This window comes from Chanodichthys erythropterus, chromosome 10, assembly GCF_024489055.1.
Source record: "Chanodichthys erythropterus isolate Z2021 chromosome 10, ASM2448905v1, whole genome shotgun sequence".
Taxonomy (NCBI): Eukaryota; Metazoa; Chordata; class Actinopteri; order Cypriniformes; family Xenocyprididae; genus Chanodichthys; species Chanodichthys erythropterus.
The window spans coordinates 31,328,266-31,346,288 of NC_090230.1; the positions used below are offsets into that span (position 1 = coordinate 31,328,266).

General features: G+C 38.8%; 1 protein-coding gene across 4 annotated transcripts in view; it reads left to right on the forward strand.

The window, feature by feature from the left end:
* The window catches only part of LOC137028485 (3',5'-cyclic-AMP phosphodiesterase 4D-like), a 279,536-nt gene that overhangs the window by 195,672 nt on the left and 65,841 nt on the right, over positions 1–18,023 (forward strand). The gene's annotated exons all lie outside the window — the stretch shown is intronic.

The following is an 18,023-nucleotide window of genomic DNA, read 5'->3' on the forward strand; positions in this document are numbered from 1 at the left end:
GGAGTGGAGAGGGTTGCGTTCCAGTGTGACCGATCCACCGTTGATTTCAGTCCGAGCAGCTGGCATCCCCAAGTCTCCGTCGGCCGCTTCGCTCTCAAGCCCGCCGGCCGCTTCGCACTCAAGCCCGCCGGCCGCTTCGCACTCAAGCCCGCCGGCCGCTTCGCACTCAAGCCCGCCGGCCGCTTCGCACTCAAGCCCGCCGGCCGCTTCGCACTCAAGCCCGCCGGCCGCTTCGCTCTCAAGCCAGCCGGTCGCTTCGCTCTCAAGCCAGCCGGCCGCTTTGCTCTCAAGCCAGCCGGCCGCTCCGCTCTCAAGCCAGCCGGCCGCTTCGCTCTCAAACCTGCCGGTTGCTACGCTCTCAAGCTCGCCGGTTTCAACGCTCTCAAGCTCGCCGGTTTCAACGCTCTCAAACACGCCGGTTTCAACGCTCTCAAGCTCGCCGGTTTCAACGCTCTCAAGCTCGCCGGTTGCCATGGACTCTTGTTCGCCGGTTGCAGTGGACTTATGCACCCTGGACGCGATGGACGAAATGGCTGCTTTGCCAGTGCCCACGGGCAAGATGGCCGCCCCTGCGGTGCTCAAGGATGCAGGGGTTGTTCCAGCCATTGAGTCCGCTTCAGCCAGTGAGTCTGCTCCAGAAACCGCTCCAGTCGGTGAACCATCGCCTCATCCTCGGAAGAGGAGGAGGAGGAGGAGGAAGGCTCCATCTGTTCTTCCCCCTCTTACGTCCAAACGTCTTGTCCTGCCGGCGCCACCTGTGCTCCTCGCTCTGCCGGCGCCACCTGTGCTTCTTGCCCTGCCGGCGCCACCTGTGCTTCTTGCCCTGCCGGCGCCACCTGTGCTTCTTGCCCTGCCGGCGCCACCTGTGCTTCTTGCCCTGCCGGCGCCACCTGTGCTTCTTGCCCTGCCGGCGCCATCCACGCTTCTAGCCCTGCCGGCGCCATCCACGCTTCCAGCCCTCCCGGCGCCACTCAGGAGTCTTGCCCTGACGGCTTCACCCACACGCCTGGCCCTGCCGCCGCCACCCGAACCCCTTGCCCACGAACCTGCGACGGGCCCCGCTGAAATCCCTAAGAACTTTTTGGGGGGGGGCAGTATACCTAGGGGTGGGGAGTGTGTGGGTGGGAACCCTGCACGGCCGCGGTCATCAGCGGTCCCTGAACTGCCCAGACCACCTGACCTGCCGTGGCCGCCTGAGCCACCTGACCTGCCCAAGCCACCTGACCTGCCGTGGCTGCCCAAGCCGCCTGACCTGCCGTGGCTGCCCGAGCCGCCTGACCTGCCGTGGCTGCCCGAGCCGCCTGACCTGCCGTGGCTGCCCGAGCCGCCTGACCTGCCGTGGCTGCCCGAGCCGACTGAACTGTCGTGGCCGCCCGAGCCACCTGACCTGCCGTGGCCGCCCGAGCCACCTGACCCGCCGTGGCTGCCCGTAGCACCTGACCTGCCGTGGCTGTTCTGGAACCTGCATTGGAGATTCCGTTCCTGTCAGCTGTTTAATCTCCAATGCACCCACCCCCCCTCCCTTATTGGTGTCATCTACGGCGCGAGGTCGCGCCTTCCGGGAGGGGGGCGTTATGTCACGATCACCGTCTGCCCCTGTCAAGTTTCGGACTACATTTCCCATCATCCCCCCTGTCAATCACATGCACTCACTCCACCAATCACCTGTTGCCACATACAGTCATGCACACTCCACACTAATCACCACACCCAGCTGATACGCATTACCTGGACTATAAAGGACTTCCACACACACCACCTCACCGCGAAGTCTTGTTTTCCCAGTGTGACATTTCTGAGCGTTTCCCTGTGTTTATTGTCTGCCTGTTTATCGTTACCGATCCTGCCTGTTTCCTGTTTATCGACCCGTTGCTGCCTGTCCTGACCCTTGCTTTGTATACCGACCTGTGAGTGATATCTGCCTGTCCTGATCATTGCCTGTTCCTTGACCACGATTCTGCCTGTTCCTTGCTGTTCCTGTTTGCTCCTGTTTGACCCTGCCTGTACGACCACTCTCACTTTAATAAAAGCTGCACATGGATCTCTGCCTCAGTCCCGCTTCGTTACAAAGACAGTCATACATAATCATTTTTAAACATTAGTTGGGTTAAATAAAACTGCCCAGCAGGTTGGTCAAACATTTAACCTAACCACTCTGTTTTTCCATATTTAACCCAACTTGGGTTGTTTTTAACCCAGCATTCTTTAGAGTGTAACATCTGCTTTATATTATGCAAATACTGCAGTAATTGTCATTTTAGGGCAGTTTAGAGCACCCGCCTCCAACACAACAAGACAGCAAAGAAAATATCAAGATGGCTGTGTAAAACGAAAGGCTGACTCATTTATTAAGTTAAAAGCATGTATCATGTGACTTGTGATCTCAGTAGATGGTCGTCTTGTGTTACAGTATCTGCTGGTGGCCGTAACTGTACCTGTTTGACCAAACCACCGTTTGGCGTCCATGAAGAGTCCTTAAACATATATAGATAAATATAGATATAATATAGATGCTACACTCTAAAAAATGCTGGGTTAATTTTCAACCCAAGTTGGGTTGAAAAGGGACAAACCCAGCAATTGGGTTGTTTTAACCCAGAGGTTGGGTTAAATGTTTGCCCAACCTGCTGGGTAGTTTTATTAAATTTCAAATATTGTTTAAAAATGATTGTTTTACCCAAATTATTGTTAAACCCAGCATATTTTAGAGTGTATCTTTCTTATTAAGCTGTTCAGTCTGGAAGGGTTAGATGGGATCTGAGGCTAGTTAACTTGATCTATGCAAAACATTCCAACGGGGCTTCCCAAACAGTCCTGGGTCAACAGTCCTAAGGCTTTTGCTGCTTCCAAAGGACAAGCTGATCTTTCAAGATGTCCAATTCCCAAAGACTTTGCTTCTGTTGATACATCTGGATCTGTTTTGTGCCTACTGTTTTCATCAGACCCTCAGGGTTGAGCATGAGCAGGGTTTCATAACACATCCCCTCCAGCATGTGTATGTAGTCCAGAATAACACAAGTAAGTCATCAGTCAACTCACTCGTGTATTGTTCAGTGATGTCAGCCAGTCGTAAATCACAGTTTCACCATCAACAGGACAAACATGTTTAAGTGAGCCATTGTTCACAGGCCTCAGTTGAACAGACGGCACTCCTCAGTGAGCTCAGGGTCTTTTATCGCTCAGGAAGCTGTTGTATTGACACAACCGTACCGCAGGCGCTCACCCGCTGACATTCTGATTAAATTCACCCGCATTAACTTATTACTTACAAGTGCCGATGGATTAGAGTTCTCTGTGAGAGACGAGTGCCTACATCTATCTATCTATCTATCTATCTATCTATCTATCTATCTATCTATCTATCTATCTATCTATCTATCTATCTATCTATCTATCTATCTATCTATCTATCTATCTATCTATCTATCTATCTATCTATCTTTCCATCGTTCTATCGTACAATTGTTCTATCATCCATCTATCTATCGTTCTATCGTTCTATCATCCATCCATCTATCTATCTATCAACCGTTCTATCATCCATCTATCTATCTATCTATCTATCTATCTATCTATCTATCTATCTATCTATCTATCTATCTATCTATCGTTCTATCTATCGTTCTATCTCTATCGTTCTGTTGTTCTATCTATCGTTCTATTGTTCTATCATCCATCTATCTATCATTCTATCTATTGTTCTATCTCTCCTTCTATCTCTCCTTCTATCTATCTATCTATCTATCTATCTATCTATCTATCTATCTATCTATCTATCTATCTATCTATCTATCTATCTATCTATCTATCTATCTATCTGTCGTTCTATCTATCTATCTGTCCATCGTTCTATCTATCTATCTATCTATCTATCTATCTATCTATCTATCTCTATCGTTCTGTTGTTTTATCTATCGTTCTATTGTTCTGTCATCTATCTATCTATCTATCTATCTATCTATCTATCTATCTATCTATCTATCTATCTATCTATCTATCTATCTATCTATCTATCTATCTATCTATCTATCTATCTATCTATCTATCTATCCATTCAACCATCCATCGTTCTGTCTATCATAGTTTAAAAATGACAGCCATATGTATTACTTTGAATATTAATTCATTTTAATTCTACTACCTTACATTGAAATGCAAATTGCATTTCTGCATACTGTATGCTGCCTCAGTTCAAATTCATGAAAAATGAGTGTAAAATTCAGAAAATTTTTAGTCCATAACTTGTGATTATCTGAGACGGACGTTAATACCAGGTGTAAACAACAGCCTCAAATATAGTCCATGTTTGTTTGGGTTTTTTATAATTCTGAAGCTCCAGTCAGCTTTGATGTAAAGCGTGTCCAGTGGAAAGGCACAGGACGAGGACAGGGAGCGAGTGCAGAGGTTTGGGACACAGGTGGCGGAGTGGATCCGTGCAAAGCCAGGGCTAAATGAGGGGTGGCAGGAGATGTGATTGTGTGTCTCTGGGTTTCCACTGTAGACACTGAATTAGACCAATCAAACAGAGCCGCTTGGCAGGAGAAGGTCTCACATGGGGCCCGTTGCTCCTCCAGCCCTCGTCTGTTTTCCCTCCTTTTATTTTTCCAGAAATGCTCTGTCGTCTCTAGGTCAGCATCTGTGTCCCAGAGGCCATCTCGAGTTGAAGCTGATTCATCCGATTAATGCAGTTTCCGAAACAAGGTCGATATTATGTTTGACATTACCTCATCCAAGAGTTTATTTCCATCTGAATCATGTGAATTACAAATAAAAATGTTACATTTAGAGGATTAATTTAGAAGTTCGATTTGCTGGTGTATCATTTCTGTAAAGTTAAGTTGTCAAACATAATATCTCACTTTATGATTAGCATTGCACACTATAAAATCACATAACTGGGTAGAAAATTAGATGAAATTCACATTTCCCATGAAGTTATAAAAAACAAATTTCTGAATGTTCAAAACCTGTACTTTTAAAAATATAAAAAAAAAATTTTTTCTTTATATCACACAATTCTGACTTTATATCAAGCAATTCTGACTTTATATCAAGCAATTCTGACTTTATATCTCGCAATTCAGACTTTATATCTCGCAATTCAGACTTTATATCATGAAATTCGCACTTTATATCTTGCAATTCTGACTTTATAACTCACAATTCTGACTTTATAAATCTCGCGATTCTGTGAAAAAAAGTCAGAATTTTGAGATATAAAGTCAATTTCGTGATAAAACTCGCAATTACAAAAAAAAAAAGATATAAAGTTGCAATTACCTTTTTTATTTTTTCATTTAGTGGCGGAAACAAGCTTCCATAGTTAAGGAAACATTCCATTTTATTATTTTTCAAACATGTGAACATTACTTTTGAATGTTATCTGAACATTCTGATGCATGTAGTAACATTCAAAAACGTTAGATAAACGTCCAACTGAAACATTCCAGAAAAAAACACGTTCCATGAACAATGTATAAATAAAATTTTCTGTGTTAACGCTTTGAGATAACTTTGAACGAACATTCTATTAATGACACAGGAATAACCTTTCCAGAACATTCCCTGTTAACTTGGATATGCTTTAAAAGGGATTTTGCAGATGCAATATCTCTAAAAAGGTTTAAGCATGCTGATAGTCTAACTCACTAAAGCACAGTGCATTAAAATCCTTTTTTAATAATTGCAAAGTTCATCCCATTTAAAGCCCACCACTAATCATTGTCAAAGTCGGTTGATCAATGACTAGTCGGCCATCTTGACCCCTTTCTGGCTACAGCCTGTGTGACCTGAGTGATCTAATACTAGTTATGAATCTAGCTTATGTTCAGAGTTTGGCAAACATCATTAAATAGATTTGCTTTGTAGAGATCAGATATGAGAGTGTCACCATCTAGTGGTGTTTAAGGGGAACACAGCATTCTTTACTAACACCAAGCACCCTAAACCGTGTTCACTCTGGTAGGATCAGACAAGTAACACTTCATTAGAATGTTTTGCATCTAATCACAAGAGAATTTCTCTGTGGTATATAGCTTCACTCCTGGGATGTGATTGGTTCAGCCAGACAGCAGGGCGGGCCTATGATGTTCATCAACTAGTATGTGGCAAGAATTTAGTTTGCTTGTTTCCATGAAGCACACATCAACAGGACTGTACCTGTAGAGGGTTTGTCTGCCCCTCAGGGACCATGGTTACAGTGCTGATGAAAAATGCAGAGGTTAGGAGCCGGAGTTTAGACTAGCTGTTTACAAAGTGATATATTGCCACGCCACCTGATCTGCATAATGCTGACCTCCTTTCTGTGCATGTGCACGCAAACACTGCTGGATAGGACCAGGTCAGATAATAAAAAATAATAATAATAATAATAAAATGTGAGGCACAAATTTTACTTTGTATTTTTTTTTTTTTATGATTTTTGTGTAAAATAAAATATAACAATTTATTTTATTTTTATTTACACTTTCTGTTACATTTAATTTGATTTATCTCTTTATTAATAATTTAGCAGACACCTTATTAAAAGCATACTTTTGCACTATTATTATTATATAAATTGTAGGGCTGCCACCGACTAAAGATTTGTCTATTCGACTAGTAGTCATTCATTTAAACCATTAGTCGACTAAGAGCGTGTTTACATTAATAAGCCATAAATCATAATAACCAGCTTTTAATTGCCTATATATATAAAACATAGCCTAATCAGCGCTCAAGCGCAAGCATAAAGCTTTCCACAGCACACCGGTGTTTGTGAAGCAAGTATACGCTGAGTTTTGGTTCATTTTGTGCTCGAATTCACTGAGAATGAGATGACAGAAAGCGCATCCTGATTGTTTTCATTGTTTTACAAATGCACAACATTTGTCAGTTTACAGAAAAAGTAGACCCTTTACAGTTTGCATTACTCTTCTCTGTATGACTAAAATGATGGAGCATTTTAAAATGCAAAAGTGATCGCGCCGGCGCCTCCATGTCATGCAATAAGCGCGCTCTCCACACAAACACATTAGAGCGAGTGACATGTAAAGTTGCTACTACTTACAATTTTCAAGTGATAAGCCATATTTGAGATCGATGAAAGATGAAACATATGCAAATGTTTGGATTTCCTGCTGTTAACAATCTGTCCCTCACGGACTGCGTGACTTCGCCACTTACTGTCGAGATTTCTTTTTTCTGCGACTAACTAAATAATAAAAGACCAAGCCTCGTCTAATCGACCAATGGTTAGTCGACTATTAGGGGGCAGCCCTAATAAATTGTTTATTTTTTCATTTTAAATTTGTTCAACTTATTTTGATACGTTTAATAATAATTATATTTTCTTTTTTTGTTTTATTCCAAAGCATACAATTGAAACAGCTATTACTATTTTGATTATTATTATTAATTTCTTCAAAATATTGTTTAATTGCACTTTTTTTAGTCCATTTGAATCAGATTAGGGTTTGCCTTACTTTCATAGAATGGTTTAAATCCTCATAAATATAATACAATTTTAATCCTGATTTCATATTTAATGCCACTGTATATTCAGCGGTCATATTTTCTGCCTGGTTACCTGACCAGGGACGACCCAATAGCAGCCCGCTACTAAATGAATCATCAGTTTCAACCTCAAAATCCTTTGAGAGCAGATGGGATCAATGAAGCCAGATCTTTTTTCCTGAATTAGTCATAGTTTTCTGTTTTGTAGAGAAATTAATAGTCAGGGGAAGAGGCTTTATGATTCCCACAAACATCTGCTGTTCTGCTGTTTTCATCACCAGCACTGAACTCATGGTCATAAATCAACACAATGAATTCACCTGTCCACTTACACTCACGGTTCCCTTCATAGTGATTGCAGGAGGAGGATGGCAGTTTTACACATGCTGCATACAGTAGTGTTAGTAACAGTGTTACTTCATATGCTACAGTCTAGAGAGCAGAATGACCGATTAACACTGTAGTACTTAATATTTTCTCTCTCTCTCTCTCTCTCTCTCTCTCTCTCTATATATATATATATATATATATATATATATATATATATATATATATATATATATATATATATATATATATATATTTAATGACCTAAGGGCATTTTAAGACCTGTAGATTGTATGCTTTGTTCCGATACAGGGACTTAATTTGTTACAACGTTGCATTTTCTTCTTGGTTCGGCTAGCTTTCAGCAGGCAGCATTTCAAAGCATACAAAAATGTGTTTATGCAAGTCACATGCGAGTAAATCTGTCTTCTTATTGGTCAGAGTTTCCTCTGCATCATCCATCAGGATGATTAACAAGTTAACTCCATGAGCATATTGTGGTTTATTTGTAACTAGTGATGGACCAGTATTGATTTTTTTAGAACCGATATTGATAATTTGTGTGTTTATGTGCCCGATAACTGATATGCAGAACCGATATTTATTTACTGTTACACTTCTGTTTTTGACACGACTACAACACCACTGAACTGAACAAACCATTTTATTTATAACAATCATTCCCTCCTTGAGTAGAACACAAAACAAATCTTATTTATACATCAATAGATTTTGTTAATTTTAATCTTCATATTACAAAAATAATTTTATTTATAAAAATCAGCAGCAGCAACAAAAATGTTAACAATAAGCAAAACAAATGTAGAATGTCTGTTTTCAAATGGAGAAAATAAATTAAAGACAGGACTCATATCAACTTTGCAGAAATGCAATATTTAATTTTAAACTAGTTTTAGTAGATTTATAAGCTGTTTAATCGGCTAAAGTTTAAAGGCTAAAGCTTAAATAACTGAATAATATTCTCTGGAATATTGGAATATAATAAACAAATCATCATATTTTATTGCATTTCTCAACTGGTGTGTTATATCAGAATTATTAATAATGTTTTTGTCGTTCTAGATTATGAAATATCTGCTGATAAAGCACTGTTTAATGATGCATTTACACAGAACTATACTCAAACTGCGATCGCTCATGGAGATAATAATTAATTTCCATAGAGATGTTTTTACTTGGATGTTTATTGGTGAATTAATGGTTATATAGTAAATGTTTATATAATTACGGTGTTTTAAACAAGTGAATCTTGTTAAAAGTTAAATGCGGTGGCCGTGGAGCATTTCCTGAGCATCAACCCGCTGAATGCAGACAACTTCACGAGACTAATGATAAGCAGACAACAGAGATAGAATTAAATTCAGCGCTTTTATTTCCAACATGTGCTCATTCATGGCTGTATTATTTAATTCATGCAAAGTTACATCTTTATTTGGGACAGGACAGATTATCTTACGTGACTCCGTGAGCTTGTCTCTATTTCTTAGAAACAAGCTGCATAATCTAGCTACATTTCAGGCATTTATGTAACATCTAATTTATGCACTAAATAAAAAAAAAAGTTTACTAATTACAGCAAAGCAGGCAAATATACTTTACCTGTGCAAGCCGTTGTCTCGTCTCCCCTCAGATGCGCTGTAATGGCGATCCTGCGTGAAATTCTCAAAACACCCACAAGATGGCAACGTTTAGCGGTAAATCTGATATTACAAAACCGATATTCGATTATGCTAAAATGCTTAAATATCAGGGGAAAATATCGGTAAATCAATATATCGGTCGATCTCTATTTGTAACTATCGGCACACGCAAAAACTATACAAATGTAGCCGTCGTTTTCTCATTATTATATAGCCTATAAAACGCAGTTAGAGTGGAAAGCAAGGCTTCGTCGGGATTCTTGCAATGCACAGAGAAGAGCAATTAAATTAAACATTTTAAGAAAAAGAGGCGCTCTTTGGTTTTCAACTGCAATATCTAATGTGCTCACTCACAGAATCAGACACTGCTGCTTTTTATATAACACCTTTGCCATTATGATAATGATACCGCTTGCTTCGTTGGTCCATTGGGTCGGATTGCTTTCTCAAGTCAGCTGAACTGCCCCAGAGGGCCTGAAAACTCTCGCTCTGCTCAAGTAGACACACACCGTTATGAATGCCTGTGTGGTTGTGCGCATTTTACTTTCGCTTTCAAATTAGCGCCAGGGCGACAATTGCTTGAATGGTGGGTTCATAACCGGTGTTGTAAGCCTAATAGAAGCCTGTTGAAAAAACCTGTCCATACATATTCAGATGACAATTTCGATGTTTTTTTTTTTTTTTTTTTTGTTTTTTGCACATCCCTTGTGGGCAGATTAAATAGCCTTAAAATGGCTAATTCTACATATCTTCATAGATAATCTGAAAATGGCCACAGTCCTGGTCCATATATCGGTCTGTCACTATGCAAGAGTGTCACAGTCACACCAAACAGACAGGTATGCGTCGGGTTTCCAAGAACCAGTCAATAAACATCAAGTCTCATAAGTTTTATCAGATGTTGGCAGCTCCAGCGGTAAACTGGCAGGTCTCTGGACGAGAGCGTATCAGCGCTGTTCCCGGGGTTTAATGTTTGGCTAGAGGTTCAGCGAGGTGTCTGAATATGACTATGAATGCTCAGTGTCTCTGCGGCGGCAGGTGTCACATTGCCTCGCGCTGTGTCCATAAAGAGAGGACGGGGAAAGAGATGAGCTGATGTCAAAATGAGTTTACCCACTCGCACCGACCTCCTCTCCCTTGAGCTGTTAGCCAAACATCGCTGCATGTCCACCAGCGGCTCACCGTTTGCTACCAACAAACCCATCGACATTAAAGCCCGGAGAAGATGGTAACGTTTGTTATTTGCTGTTTTTATGCTGTTTCTAGTGGTGCATAATTCAAGTTTTTAGCGTTTTGTTTATGCTGGGTTGCTTTACCTTCTATGGCTGTTTGTTATAGTCTGTAAACATTTGCTCTCATGTGTTTGTATATTCCTAAAGTGATTGAGTGAAGAGGCAGAGCTCAGGCTGGAGATGTGTTTATATATCACTTAATCACATTCACCTTAAAGAGCCTAAATAGAGCCGTATCAGGTGAGAGACACTCAGATTCAGAAGCCTACTGACAATTATGCTATTATTAGTGGTGTTTGCAACGGGGAGTGTCAGTTTTACTATTGGTAAACTCTACAAAATGCTGGGTTTAAAAAAAACGAAGTTGGGCTAAAAATGGACAAACCCAGCAGCTGGGTTAACCTGTTAACCAGCACTGTCACGCCGACGCACCGAAGCTTCTTTGTTTAAATTAGCTCAAATTTACTGTTAGATTTAATGTAATTACATTGACAAACTATACATCATTAAAAAGATCTAAGACTCGAGCTTCAATTTTTAATCTTTATTTTACACTCAACAACGTATAGTGACCGTTATTTGTTAATATGCGTCGGGAGTTATGAGAAACGGAGTCGTTACCTTTTCTTTGAAATATGAGCGTCAGCTTCAGCCATTGAGAAAAAAACTCTGTACGATCATCATGAAAAAACTCCACAAAATAACATCCCTCGGGGCTTTTAGCTTAAAAGAATGCACATTTGGAGAAATATTGATGCACTTTCATACGTTTATGTCAATTTTCTATACAGATGAGTCATATTTATTCAATTTTTACCCAAAACGCGCTGTTTTCATCATATGAGCGCTGTATACACTGACTTCTGTGTGTCCAACACATACCCAAAGCCGGAGGGCGCTCTGTGCACCTTTAGTCCACAAATAATACATCATGAACAAGAGGCAGTCATGTGACATATACAGAACTAACAGAGGCTACCAGACATCGCTATAATCATTGATATAAACATACAGAACGTCACTTTTGAAAGTAATAAATACACGATCGTGACGATATGTGGTTTATCTGTGTTCTTCACGCCATGTCAGGTATTCATAATAGTAGATTATATTTATAATGCAATGCTAATCGAGATAGCTTTTCTCATTGTGCAGAATAGCCTAAAATGATATATTTTCTGTCTGATTTTTGATCCGAAGCCACATCACATCAAAGAAGGTTATTTAAATGTTTCACTCAACCTGCTGGGTAGTTTTATTGAACTCAACTATTGTTTAAAAATTACAATATTGCTCACTTAAAAAGAACACTAATGTAATAATTAATAATTAAAAAATAAACATTTATTAAATTGCTTATTAATAAATGTTCACCTTTTGATTATTATTGTTGCCTCTAGTAATTATGTGTCTGATTTTTAATTTCCAACCTATTTTGGGTTCATTTTGCGCCAGCCATATAGTCATTTTTAAACAATAGTTGGGTTAAATAAAACTACCCAGCAGGCTGGGCAAACATTTCACCCATTCGCTGGGTTTGTCCATTTTCAACCAAACTCGGGTTGTTTTAACCCAGCATTTTTTAGAATGTAGTCAGCTGGTGTTGCTGATATCTACTCTGCGGATTGCAAAAAAAGATATGCACATTTATTTTACTCAGAATGCTTTAAAATATTTGATATATGTGCATTATGCACCAATATGGCTGATGTTATATCTGACTCATGGTTGAATGGCGACTGCTAAGTTAGGATACAGTAAGCTTCAGTTTGTTAACTTTTGTTAATGCATTGGGTTCTATATAGAACCCCACTGAAGCTTTATTCTAAGAGTGTACATGATGTTAGGGATTAGTCCGAAGCTGTAAATTGAACTCAACCTACGCAGTTTGTGCTACAGCCATGAATGATGCATCAAATCATGCGGTTTATTGAGGAGACGGCTTCTGTTATTTTTCTTAGTGACAAAAATTGGACAGGACTAGTAACCGCATAGAAATGTCCTACTGTAGCATTGTGTTTTGCAACAACTTAGTTTACCAATTTCAGTGACTGTTTTTTTTTTGCTGGTGCGACAAAATTTTGTTGCACATTGCACAACTGATAAGAGCTGCCATTTCTGTTTCATATGAGAAACAAAAAAACGGCAAACAAAATGAAAGTGAAACAAAACACTGCTACTCGTTTGCCACTAGATGACCTCTAGATGGCAGCAGAGGATCACTTATTGACTCCCTAATATATGGAAAAGTCTCATGAAAAACAAAAACTTCTTCAAATTGTGACTGAATTACGCAGAAAGCAAGTAAAGTGCGCTCCTTTTATAATCACTGAAGCTGTCAGTCAGTTCAGTATGGTACATTTAATTCGAGTAGAATATTTTAATTTTTCCCTATAAAAATGTTTTTGCACGTTACTGTTAATAAGTTAATTTCAAGCTCAGTGCTTTACTGTCAAATTTCAATAAATAATATCATTAGTAACTGCACTTATTAATGCAAAATAATAGTAATATGATTCAATTACATTTATGATTATGAGTAAAAACCCAGCGCCACCAAATCAGGTGCTGGCGCCACCTTCTGCTCTCAAATGTTAGTCTGGAGCCCTGAATTAGTTCAGTTTTTCCTCAAAATCAAATAAGGAGCACACTAAAGGTGTTTATTCACCTGAGGCCTGGAGGAGTTAAATTAATCTTACCTGTTTGCGCTAAACTTTGTAAATGTCAGCCGTAATCTGATTGCTCTGTTATGTGAGGAGCAAAGCAGCTTAAGAGTGTGAGAATTTGCCCCATCAGCGTGTTTTATCAGGGAGCAGCTGAGATGGTGAAAGCGTTCCCTCGAGACGCTCCTTTCTGTTGTTCTGATGTAATGAGTTACTCAGTTTGCGCAGACGATGAGCAGTTAACTCAGGCGCTGAACCTGCTGATGACTTGATGGGTTTAGAGAGAATAAACACAAAGAGCTTTGGCTTCTTCTTCTTCTCTAGCCCCAACACAGTTCAGTTTCAGATCCACACAAGGCCATCAGGAGGAATTATACCGATGCACTTCCTCCCCCATCGTGCTTCTTAAGGTCTTACACGAATGTGAGGCGCGTTTAACCGCAGAGGAAGCAGGACACTTCAATTACACGCGGCCTGCGGCCAAACGGGAGTGTGGTCATGTGTAAAGGTGAATCGGAAAGAGGATATTACCCACAGACCTTTTCACCGCCTCTCCTGTGACAATGTTCTCTTTGAGGTTTGTGGTTTGTAAGCATGCACGTGTGGTGAGGTCGCTTTAAAGGGAAAGCACACCCAAAAATGTCGTTCCAAACCCATAATACTTTGGTTAATCTTCAAAACACACACAAAAAAAGGTTTCTGTGCCTCCATCGAAAGTCCAGGTCACCAAAACTTAGAAAGAAATGCCATTGATTTATACGATGAACAGATTTAATTTAAGCTTTTGTTTACATATAAACAATGATGGACACAAATACACTAGGACACATCACATTTGGTAAACAAGCTCAAACGTGCATGTGTGTGTGTGTGTGTGTGTGTGTGTATGTGTGATGCACGAGAACCAATGAGGTTTGTTCTAGCATAACACATGCAATCTTTCGTGTTTACCATATTTGATGTGCTCTATGCATGTGTGCTTATATATGAATAAAAGACTAAATTATATACAGTAGTGCACAAAAGTGATGTCTAGAGGGGATATTTGTTTTTATTTGTTTTTAATTTTGATGGTTTAATTGAACTTATAGGGTATAAGTTCAATTAAACCATCAAAATATGAGAAAAATATGTTTAATATTTAAGAACAAAACACAACGCTTGGTTAAGGTACTGTGCAAAAAAATGTACTGTGCAAAAAAGAAATGCATAGAAAGACAAACAACTCAGGAAAAAGCAAACATTGACTACAACATAGTCTGTAATTAATAATTTGTTGGTTCTCTATTGACTCCAAGTGCAACTATGCAATATGCTTACAAAATCTACAACAAATGTTTAATAATATTTGAGAAAAGGGAGAAGATGTCAATTTTCCGATCACTTTTGGTCACTACTGCACTGTAAAACCCGATAAGTTGAGAATACTCAAAATTATTGTAGACACCGATTGCCTCAAAAAAATTAAGTAAAGCAACTCAAATTTTTAAAGTTATAAAGTTAACTTCTTTTGCTCACAGGCCATAATTTTGCTGTTGGGAAATTACATTGAGGTCTAAAAACGCGCCGGCGCGTTTTGCAGTTTTTTTTTCACATTGCAGCAAAACAGACTTCAAATACTCCGTCATTTTTTGTCATAGAGACATAAGTAATATATCAATTGAAACTATAGAATGTCTTCTTTTATTTATATACACTCAAAGTAAAAACAAAATGTTGTGCTTTTTGTAAAATAAAGAAAACTAACATGATGTGTGATCTCTCCTCTCCCTCTGAACGAAATCCAATCTGATAATTCTCAGAAAATGAACTGTAACTTAGTGAATACTAATCACAGAAAAATTAAACTTATGTCTAAAAAAACGTTAAGATGTCAAGTTTTAAATCATGTAAGTCAAATCGAAAACAAACCTTCTGTGTTTATGTAATCTGTATGAAAAGAGAGCCATGTCAGAAGACTGTGATTCAGCTCATTACCCGCTAATGCGGCCACGCCCACGGAGCCAGCGCTATTCAGACGCAAATTCAGAGGCAATACATGCATTCATCATCTCAATCGTGTATTTATTGTCTTGAAAAGTGTTTATCTGGATGTAAAAGTCATGGTTAGCGATCTCTAGAAGACATACAGTTAGTTCCTGTTTACTTTTCTTCTATGGATGAATTTTAGATGAGTTTTTGTTTCTTTAGCGCCCTCCTGCTGCTGTATGAATTGGAAACTCCATTCATGGAATAGCCTCTTCTTCTTTTAGATGAATTTGTGGACTAAAAATGCACAGAGCGCCCTCCGACTTCAAGGATGAATTGAAAACGCCAGCGCTCATAGTAATGACAGTGAATATTGAATTAAAATAACTCCTCTGTATAGAAAATTGACATAAGCATATGAGAATCCAATATTTCTCCAAATGTGCATGCTTTTAAACTAAAAGCCTATATTCAGACTCTTTGCATCACAGAAATACATTATATTTTAAAGTATAATATAAAACCATTACTTTATATTGTAATAATATTTTTCTGTATGTTTCATATATCATAATGAGCTTGAGACATCACAGAAGGTTTTTTTTCACAGCCTACCTGACTGAAATGCCTCATTAATATGCAAGTCATTTCAGCTCATTACTATCCAATTCTTTTGTCTTCTCAGGTGAGAATGGCCCATTTTCAGTGGTGATTCACGCCTCCTCGCATACTGTGTTCCTTGGCAAAAAGTGTCTTACAAAAACTAAATGAATATATTGTTTTATATGAAGGAGTAGGCAGCATAATTTTTACATAATTCTGAAGCAAAAATTCTAGTCTACAACCTCCAATACCCAAAAGTCTTGTGAACACAGATTTACTATACTTTTTTTGGCCTTATTTCAGTGACTTAAGTTTTTAGTTTTTTCAATAACCACGCATAAATGTTATTCCTTCAAAAACACAAACATGTACATACATGTTCCTCACATATTATTGTAGCCTAGTTTGTGCTGAATACAGTGTAATGACACTTTTTCCATTAATATGTTTATGAAGAACTGAAAAAAGCACAAATGTCAGAGCATGTCAAAACTTCTCCAGGCCCCAAATCAGCCTCAGACTCCAGAGGGTTAAATGATTAAAGTTGACTTTGGCATGCTAAAATTAATTGATTTTGAGTCATTTTACTGGATTAGCTAGATTTAAAAACCTTTTAAACTTTCAAATGCAGACTGACCACCTAAATCAAGACTAGGCCTACATGGTATATCAGCTGGTATGTACGGGTGGGTAATATGACCATAATATGATACATTTTATAATTTTATAAGTTATTTTTGTTAGGCTATATAAAAAAAAAAACAAAGAAGCAAATTACAAATACAGTAGTAAATTAAATGTTTATTTAACATGTATACATTTATTTAACATCTTTTGTTGTTTGATTAACATTAATAACAGACAGGTATTTAATTGGGCTGCTGAATGCATGGACGTAATATACTGACACATATACAGTTTTTAGCCACCTGTTTGACCACTTAAGCGAGTGTATTCACGTGAGATACTCCACACGATGGACATTTTGACGTCTGTGTGTGTGTGTATTTGACTATTCAGGCGCAAGGAGATCTGATTGCGTACGCGACAGAGAGAGAGTGCTTCTGTTGTGTGTCATTCAGCCTATCCCGCCTTCACTAACTGCAAGTAAATCGATAACAGATTGTGATCGGATTGTAATTTTGTGCTACGACGAGCTTGTTTATCTTTGATTAGGCTGTCGGCTGAAATTATATTCAACACGGCCAATGGGAGTGGCTGTCTTACCCGCCACAGCTGAAATCTACCGCTTTTGGCGGGTATTAATGTCAAGCCCTGATTATAAGTAACAATTAAGTCAAACTAAAAAAAATAATAATAATAATTTTATTTAATGTTTAAGTCCATTGTACTTAAAACTACTGTTTACCATACGTAATGTTTCTTATTTCTCAATTATTTTGATGCAGTGGTTGCAAAACCCAGTAAGTTCAGAATACTCAAAACATTTAAGTAAACAACTCATCTCTGTGGTTAAGTGTTAGTTAGCAACAGCACACCAGCATCCACTAATGTAACCATCAAAGAGACTATCACTATTTACTTGCATAAACTGTTAATTAACATGCAGTATTTATAGCCTTGCAGGCCATTCTCCACCCAACCACAGGCACTACTCTTGGTAACCCTACAAAACATCCCAGAAACACCTTTAAATACCAAAATACCAGAACATGAATCAATAACACCTGTATTAATCTTGTGCAAACACACAAAATATCACTTAATTTCAACATTTTACAGAATGTGATGCAAAGCTCTGAACTTGAAATCTGCTGCAACTCAGTTTAATGTTAAATAGATTCTTCTGATAATGTAGGTTATGTCAGTAATGTCGGCAGACGTGACATGGATGATGTCACTTTATATCGCTCAGTAAACTTAAAAATAATAATTTAAGTGTTTACTCAAAAATGTTGAGCTACACAAAAATAAAAGTAAACTCGTTCAGAAAATGTAACTTTTGGATCAAAAGTTGGATCAATGATTTAACAGACTTTAATTGCAGCATACTCAATCTTTATAAGTTAGTAGTATTGTTGGGGTTTACAGTGTGTATGTTTATAGTATAAAGC